Source organism: Neomonachus schauinslandi, chromosome 8 (assembly GCF_002201575.2).
Source record: "Neomonachus schauinslandi chromosome 8, ASM220157v2, whole genome shotgun sequence".
NCBI lineage: Eukaryota > Metazoa > Chordata > Mammalia > Carnivora > Phocidae > Neomonachus > Neomonachus schauinslandi.
The window spans coordinates 66,235,228-66,244,707 of NC_058410.1; the positions used below are offsets into that span (position 1 = coordinate 66,235,228).

The 9,480-nt window shown below is 35.9% G+C and overlaps 1 pseudogene; it reads left to right on the forward strand.

Moving 5' to 3' along the window:
- Positions 1–4,484: 4,484 nt before the first annotated feature.
- LOC110583557 lies at positions 4,485–4,863 on the forward strand (annotated as a pseudogene).
- Positions 4,864–9,480: the final 4,617 nt, after the last annotated feature.

The following is a 9,480-nucleotide window of genomic DNA, read 5'->3' on the forward strand; positions in this document are numbered from 1 at the left end:
CTTTTAGGTTTCTCAGGCCTTTTTGGAAAGTATGCTGCACTTTCATTGAAAATTATCCTTTGATCTTCAGTGAGTACAGATATTCTGTATCTCATTTACGCTTAAGACAATGCAACATGTTTGTTTTGTCATTAATACTAATCCTGCTTTGATTTCTTTGAACTGTTGGGAACAGGTAATTCAACTAAAGTCTTTTCTAGACAGATTTTGTTCTTTGTTGGATGATGAAATTTCTCTGGTGTTAACACCTAAAAAGACTGTCTACTTTCCCTTTCCTCTTCTAATTATTGGATATATTGTTAGACTGCATCCCAGAAACCAATTTAGCATTTGAATTGAGGAAGAACATATTAATTTAAGCAGCTTCTAACCTGTCTTAAAAAGAAAAGTTCAAAAGACAATCAAAAAGTAAATCTAAAACTTCTAGGATTAAAAAAAAAATAAAGCACTGTTAGCAAATGGCTGGGTATGGATCATTCTCATTCATATGTCTTTTTCTTTATTTTATATGTAATACTGTTGTGCTGTAGACATACCGGAAACTTCCAGTATAAAATATATTGCAAATTAATTGTGTTCCTTGTTCAAATATCAATGATTTGGCAAAAATGAACAACGGTGAGCATAGATAAATATGCTTTTCAATTTTTCTAAACTAGTCCTATTTACCAAAATAAAATTTTAATCAATTTCAAAATGAAATCTCATTTATTCCTAAAATTTTTCCAGGCAATATATATTTGCACAAACACTTGGCAAATTTCTAGATATCACATCTGGTAGGTGTGGATGAAATTCATTAAACTAAGTCTTCTAAGCATATATGTTTGCCAAAGCTTTGATATGACAAGCACTTATTCCCGATGGCAGTCATTTATTCTTTGCCAGTTCATAAGTGTTTCCTTCTAGCAGTGGATTGCATTTCCGCTGGCATTTGAAACTTTGGCGACCATGTCACTGTATATTAGAATCCATGTGCAGAGAGATTACTATCAATCCAAAACAGCAGAATGGAAGTTGCCTTTTTTCAGAAGTTATTGAGCTAAAAGTCAACAGAGGACTCTTGGCTTTAGAGAGAGAATTCTAACAAGGGAAGGAAGTGCATGTATATGACTCAAGGGCGACTCTTGAGTATTTGATTACAGACAAAAATAGGCTTACTTAAAAGGTCTTTTATTAGGGGGAAGATAGGAGTTAGTCTGATAACAGAAAAACTTCTGTTTTCTGCTTTCAGGTCTCCCTATAAGCAACTGGAAAATGTTGCGCATTTGTCTTCAAGTGGACATGTAAGCAAATGGTTATCACTGAAGCTATTTGCAGATATGACTTAGGTGCTAGGAAGAAGGGTTGACAAGGAAATGATTCGCTTTAAAGTGATCCTAAACAATGAATACAAGATGCCCATTGTTAACTTGTCTTTCTTTCTCAGCATATGTTTTGAAGAGATTGAACCTCTAAGACTAAAGTAATAGACGCTTATGGAATTCTTTATTTGTAAGAACATTGTGATGAAACCTACAGCAGATGGGAACAGAGACTATGTATGTGTGTGTATGTATGCATATGTGTATGTGTATTATGTATATGAGTATATGAATTCTGATGCTAAACTGTAAAAAAAAATATTTCTATCACTAGCCAGATGATAAAAATAATTAAATTTTAGAATATATACCATCAGTGACCAAGTTCGACCCAGTCATTTTTTTATTCCAGAATGTACCCTGAAAGAGCATAAAACCAATTTGTCTCCATTTTTGTAAATAATGTCATCTTTTGTGTTCACTCTTTAGATTATCCCGGGGGGGGGGGGAAGCTCTTTGGGCCTCTACGCAGTTTGGTTACTTAGAAAAGTCATTACAAAAGCCTTTGTGATGCTGGTCTACCTATGTGTGTGCTTATTTGTTTGTATTCGATAGCTATGGTTATTTATAGATTTTATTTATTTATTTATCAGAGAGAGAAGAAGAGAGAGAGAGACTGAGAGCACAGGCAGGGGGAGTGACAGGCAGAGGGAAAAGCAGACTCCCTGTTGAGCAAGGAGCCAGATGCGGGACTCGATCCCAGGACCCTGAGATCATGACCTGAGCCGAATGCAGATGCTTAACCGACTGAGCCACCCAGGCGTCCCAGCTATGGTTATTTTAAAATTAAAGGATGAGGAGGTTTTATGTGTGGCACACTGCTGAATTTTAACAAGTTAGTAATGCCTACTGTTGTCACTAGATGTGAAAAAGCTAGTTAAATAAGATTTGGCTTGACACATGAAGTACAATGCTACCATAAATTATGTTGGACTCACTAGAGAGATTTTGCTTATATCCAATGCCAAAATAACCAGTCATGTAAGTAAAGCAACTGTCAATTTCGTGAAAATGTCAGTAAAATTTGATGTTTGCCTCAAATTATCTAGCATATTAAATAAAAACATAACCAAATTGAATTTGGTTACATATTGATGATGTACAGATCAACACCCTCGCAAATTAATACAAGCATATAAATTGGCTGCTATGATGAAAACACAAAGGTCCTAGAAATTTATATTTAGAATCTAGTCCTTCAAGAAATAAGTTATCAAACCTGCCTCCACACTGGCTGGGTCAGCTTTGCCCAGGAATAGCTGTGTCATGTACCCATTTCTTAAGGGTCCAAGGAAATTATAGAGAACCACACAAGGATTTTTAAGCACCAGAGGTCATGTAGATACCGTATTAGTTACAAAATAGAAGAAAGACTTACACAAAAGTCAGAATTTTGTTTGGTGGGAAATTTCATTGAATGAATCGTAGTAAGTCAGAAAGAACCATTTCAGATTTCTATCTGTTTTCAACTGAATCGCATTCTGGAATACATTTTACAGGGCAAAAAACAAAACCATAATAAACCATCTTAGATCTAGGATCCTAATACTAAATAACAGAATAGTTCAAAAAGTAAAAATTCTGAGAGAAATGTGATTTATCTAATTTCTTAAAATTAGCTAGGATTCTAATATGAAGTACCCCCCATAAAGATAATGGGACCTGAATCATTTGCCTAGAGCTTTTCAATACTTATTTCATTGACTAAAAATCATTTTCAGTTTCTGTCTTCGAGCATCCCCAATTCCCTGCACTACAAAAATAAAACTTAATTGACAGGTTGTGGGGAGGAGTACCTGCAAGTTCAGGAGGTCCTTCTAATCCTTTAATTGGAAGGTACACATTGCTGGGAGCTGTGGTCTCCTGTGACGGAATATCTGTGCTGGGGGTTTGTGGCTCCCTTCCTCTGGCTGCTCATACTGAATATAGTTAAAGTCCCACTGTGTAAGAAGTCATACTCTAGCCCCTCTCGGAACATAAATTTACCTCCAATTCTTCCAAGAAAATTAAGGACATGTGATTTGAACTAAAATAATTTTCTTACTCTCATAGCTATCAATTCTTCAAAATCTATTTTGTTCTCTGTTCTCTTCCAGTTTCAGATTAAGAAATCTTTCATTTCCCCTTAAAAGCTCGTACCTCTACCTGAATTTTGACTCAGTCTTCTAACAGTTTTCTCCGTTCCAGGAGTTAAGCCCTAGTTTTCCAGTTTTTGACATTTAACCCTGTATTTGCTACTTGCCCTAACATTATAAATGATCTATTTTGTTTGTTTTACCTCGAATGACAACATTAAGCAAAACAAGAACCATTACCACAGAAAAGAATAACAATGACACCAAAATTCAGACACTCAAATTCTGAAAGGCATTTTGAGAATTAAATGACTTAATAAAAATAAAGCCTATAGGTCTGTGTTTAGCATATAGACAGTACTATATAAGAATTGTCTATATTGGGGCATCTGGGCAGCTCAGTAGGTTAAGTGTCTGCCTTTGGCTCAGCTCATGATCTCAGGGTATTTGGAAGGAAACTTCTATTGGGCTCCCAGCTCAGCTGGGAGCCTGCTTCTCCCTCTTCCTCCTCCCGTCCCCCTGCTCATGCTCTCTCTCTCTTTCTCTCTAATAAATAAATAAAATCTTAAAAAAAAAAAGAACTGTCTATATGGTTATAAGAATATGACACTTATTTTCTCTTTTAATTTAGTTAATCATGCAAATACTTTTTTTCACTATTACTAGTCTGCAGTAATGTAACTTAATACAGAATAAATTAGTTTGATGAGTGAATCTTAAGCATTCTAAGAATACAATTAATATTGATTAGAAATAATTTTCATTCCATCTTTATGTGTTTTCTTTCTTTCTTCTTTTAATTATTAAAACAAAGAAATAGAGTTGAGCTAACAGGGGAAAAGTTAACTAGAGAAATTTTGGAGAGAAGCAGGATCTTGCTGACACAAAAAGAAAATGACCTCTTTTCATGATCAATTGAGGTGGTCAGGGAGCCTAGTCAGAGTCAAAGCACAGGACAAGTCTCTCAGGGAAACTTTGAAGATCAAATTAGTTTAGCAAGGAAGAGCCAAAACCGCTCAGCAAAGTTACAGAAATAAGGTCCTAGATGAATAAAGTTAAAAATTATAGGGCGGCAGCAGTGCATTGCGCAGAGGGGGCCAAGATGAAGGCTCGAGACCTTCGCGCAAGAAGGAGGAGCTGCTTCACCAGATGAAAAAGCTGAAGGTGGAGCTGTCCCCGCTGCATGTCCCCAAAGCTCTCCAAGATGCCAGATGTTGGCAAATCTGTCACCTGTGTTGCCCCCGTCATCAGCCAGATGCAGAAAGAGAACCTCAGGAAATTCTACCAGGGTAAGAAGTACAAGCCCCCGGAAGACACGTGCCATGCACCATGGGCAGAACAAGCATGAGGAAAAGCTAAAGACCAAGAAGCAGCAGCAGAACGAGAGGCTGTACCGGCTCCGGAAGTACCCGGTCAAAGCCTGAGCACAAACAAACTGGGGAAAAAAAAAAAAAATTATGGAGAAGCTACATATATATGTTGGAATGCATGTGGATATATAGATGACATAATCTAACTAGGCTCTTCAGACTTGTTTTGGTGTTTTCCTCCTAAGGAACAAATTTTTAGACACTGGTAAATACTACACACGAGGTTCTGCATAGTAGGAGTTGGTACCCAGCTAAAGTATCTAAAATACTTCCCACTGATTAGTTTACACAGCTAAGTAAACGGATCCTCAAGGTTATAAATGAATATATTGTAAATGGTGAAACATGCCATACATATCCACTAACCAATATAAATTGTGAACTCTTGTTTCTGCCCTGTTTACATTTGCCTTTTTGAAAAAAAATTGGAATGGTTTACACAGGCCTGTGGCAGATTAACTATGACCTTGCACTGAAGTGTGGGAAAGGAATAAACCCAGTAACTATGTTCTTTTCTTTTAGTTGAAAGATAGTTATCTGCTTTCTCTTGTTTCTACTCATAGAAAAGTTCTTAGGAAGAAAACTCACAGATACCTTGTAGTCCAAGATAGCATGACTTCAAAATTATTTCTCATATTATTAAATACCTTAAGTTCTTAAATGCTGAAATACACCCACACACTGGATGATATGCTGCTGTGAAATGTTCAATAGAGAAAAATCCTACTGAGATAAGTTCAGCAGAGAATTTACTAGTTCAGTTCCTGGTAGGCACCCAGTTGACAGAGTTTAAAGGAGCCACAGAACACAGATCAAGACTTAACTTGGATGCATACTGAAAATTTAGCCATCAGATGAAATTGAGCTGGAACACACACCAACCTTCTTAACCTGTGGGTGGCATTTTGCGATTGAAAATGGCATGTAAAATTAACTGTTCAGGAGGTATCTTTTAAATATCATAGTTGATTACAAGCATAAGGCTTGGGAAAACTGTCAACTGAAATCTAACCTGATTATTCTTTTGAAGTTTTTTGGTACATTAATTAACTAATCATCAGGAAATGAAATTTAACAAAGTTTGCTCAGGCATAGAATGTGTTGGATGGAAGTTCTAGGATATTCACTACTATATTCTTTCTGATAATGACCGAGGACAAGAAGGAAAGCGTATTCAGGAGCAAAGCTTTCCGTGATAGATTTGTAAGCTCAGGGAGGATCTCATTCCAGGGCTTCCACACCGAGTTGCCTAGGACTGGAATGCTCATAACACAAATATGGCTTTTGTGCCTATGTGTAGGAGGCATGAAATTATTGAGAAAGCAGTATCTTGTCTAGGCCCAGTTTCTCACTGGGCTTAGTAGGAATATGGGACACAAGGATTTCACTACAGAATTTATTTCAGTACAAGTATGTTTTATCACTTACTATGTACAAGGCAAGTGATGTAATAACAACCTGATTTTCAGCCATTAAGGCTTTTGACTCTTATATCATTTCTGTTCATACCAAAGAAATATACCATACATACCTTATTTGGGGAATGCATCCTCCATATTAAAAGACATTTTGCAGAAGAAAACAAAACAAAACAAACAAACAAACAAAAACTTTGCCTAGTAAATATTCATGGCTTGGCAGTTAGTCCTGGCAATCTAAACAACTATAAACTAGAAAAGTATGAAGTCAGAGAGTAGAAGCAGAGCAACCCGGAATACGTGTAAACAAGTGGGACATCATTTGAATATTGGTTTGTTTTGTGAAAAGAGCAGAACGGAAGAGAAATCATTTGCTCCTGGTTTAGTACTTCTGAGTACAGCAATACTTCTTGAGCACAGCAAAGATGGACCACAATAAACCATACCTCCTGGTATTTATGCCCTTTTATTGTCTCCACCCCTTGAGCCTCCAGTGGGCCTGTGACTTGCTTTAACTAGTAGAATAAGGAGAAAGTAACACCATCTCAGTTCTGGGCCATGCCCTAATAAAGCCTGACAGCTTTTACTTTTGCACTTTTGGGAGTCCTAAGCCACTATGTAAGGAGTCTGGCTATTTTGATTAAGAGACTGAAAAGACCACATGGTGAGAGTCCTTGAGACTATGTTGAGATGGAGAGAGGCCCAGCCATTTAGCATCCCAGGCAAATGTCCAGATGACTTCATCCTCAGCTGACATCTGAATGCCACACCATTATTCCAAGTAGAACAGCAGAAAACTGCCAAGGTGAACCCAGTCAACTCATAGAACTGTAGGAGTTAACAATGTTGCTATTTTAAAATACTAAGTTTTAGAGTTGTATCTTTTTCAGCAATCTATAACTAAAACAATAGCATTCAGTTATAAGGAATAGTCAGAACAGTGACATGCTAATTAGATATAACTTTTATCCATATATCCTATTTCTACTGAACCACTTTCAAGTGGGACTGGAGTTGGTTTACTAAGAAAATATATATAAACATAAAGCAATGCATCTTTAGAAGGGCAAAAAAAAAAAAGAAGACAAATTCATTTAGAGGTATGCATTTTTTCTTTTTCTCTTTTTGTTTGTGCTTTTTAAGCTTTGAACCATATTTTCTTATGATCATTTATACCAAGGCCAAAAGAAAGACACATAAAAAGTTGACCTGCTTTGATGAAATGAGAGTGTAGCCTGCCCACATGTCCACTCTTCCCTCTCCACAGAACCACTAAGACTCTATAGAACACAAATTAAAACCACAGATTTGGAGGGTAGAAATAAATATTTACACTGGGAACTTGGGGTTAACTCATCTAGACCTAAATTAGACAACAAATATTCGTTACCAGAATCTCCTCTCCACTGAAAGAGAGAAAGCACAATATGTTACAAATCATTGACTGATGAAAAGAAGATTCTATATTTGTCTGGAAGAACGAGGTTGAGCTGGATCGAATTATTTAATTATGGGAGGATTTTGTAACAAACCTCCTTTTGCAAGGACTGTATGTTAGTTGTGTCTAACTTGACAATGAAAAGGGATTTCTGTTGCAAGTAGATAAATTATGTCATTAGTCAAAACCCAAATCTCTTACAAATAAACTACAAAGAAGAACAAAGAAAATGACAGAAATGCCTTCAGCATCATCAGAAGGCATAAAAACAAAAGACTTCAAATTATTTAAGAAAAAAAAAAAAAAGCAATCTCCAGCAAAGCTAACTCTTGAGCTCCTGTTGCCAACCTTTCTGGATTGCTGAGGTGGTGTGGGAAGCTGTGTGGGAGAGAGAAGACTACCGTAAGTAAAATGCTCTCTAGAAGAAAGGCAAACCTAAGTGTGAAAATACTAAAAAGCCAGAGTAAACCAGAGTTCTGACCATATGGAAGGAACTTAAATTTTCTTTGGGATTCAGTAAGTGAATCTTGATAAGACAATGCTTCTGATGAAGAAGATAAAATGAAAGGAACAGGAAAATTTGCAGACCAGTTAATGAGAAAAAAAGTTAGTATTCTCCTAAAGGATACAAAATTAACTTGAAAGATAGCCCTTGTTTCAAACAAAATGACCCACCAGCATAAAGATGTCACATCCTCTTAAGTTAATTTATGAATTTAAGACATTTCTAATTTAAAACAAAACAAAACAAAATGAAACAACTAGCTTCTTAAGTAGCCATAGTTGAGACTACAGTTCATATGGAAAATAAACAGTCAAGGGTAGCTGGGGAAAGAGTGAAAAGAAAAGCCATGAGGGCACACTGCTTCTAGTAGATGTTAAAACATATTGTGAAGACTCCACAATTGAAACAGTGTTGTGATGATGCAAATGGAGACGCAGTTTAGTGAATTATTTAAAAAAAAATGTGCAGAAATAAATCCAAGTACATAGAGACATTTTGAAGTGATTGAAATATTGTCATGATTAAAGTGACATCTAAAATCACCGAGGGAGGGCTGCCTGGGTGGTTCAGTTGGTTAAGTTAAGCATCCATCTCTTGATCTCAGGTCAGGTCTTGATCTCAGGGTCGTTGAGTTCAAGCACCACAATGGGCTCTGCACAGGGTATGGAACCTGCCAAAAAAAAAAAAAAAGGAAGAAAGAAAGAAAGAAGAAAGAAAGAGAAAGAAAGAAAGAAAGAAAGAAAGAAAGAAAAAGAAAAGATCACTGAGGGAAAGGATGACCTGTTTAATAAATGGTACTGGGACAGTTGAGTAGTTTTCAGAAAAAAATATTAAATTAGACCCAAACCACAGAATATGCCAAAAAATAAACTGCAAATAATCCAGATATTTAAGCATAAAAATTAAATCATCATGCAAGTATTAAAAAAGGGTGAATCCCTATATGACCTGAGTACAAGGAAAGCTTTTTTAACAAGGACTGAAAATTCAAATACAATAAAAATACATTCAACTACCAAAAACCCTATCTTTGCACTGTATAAACAAAAGAAAAGAAAAATAATCTAAACAAAGGAAAACTGAAAGACAAATAACAGAGATAAAATATCTGCATTGTATACACAAATATTGAGCTAATATCCATAGTACACAAAGAATTCTTAAAGCTTGAGGGAAACAAAATAAAATAAAAATTTGATACAAAAATAGGCAAAAAAACATGAGCACGTTACAAAAAATATAAAAATAGTCTTTAAGTTTATGAAAATACAACTACCCTGTGATATAATTTCTCCCCTACCACATTGGTA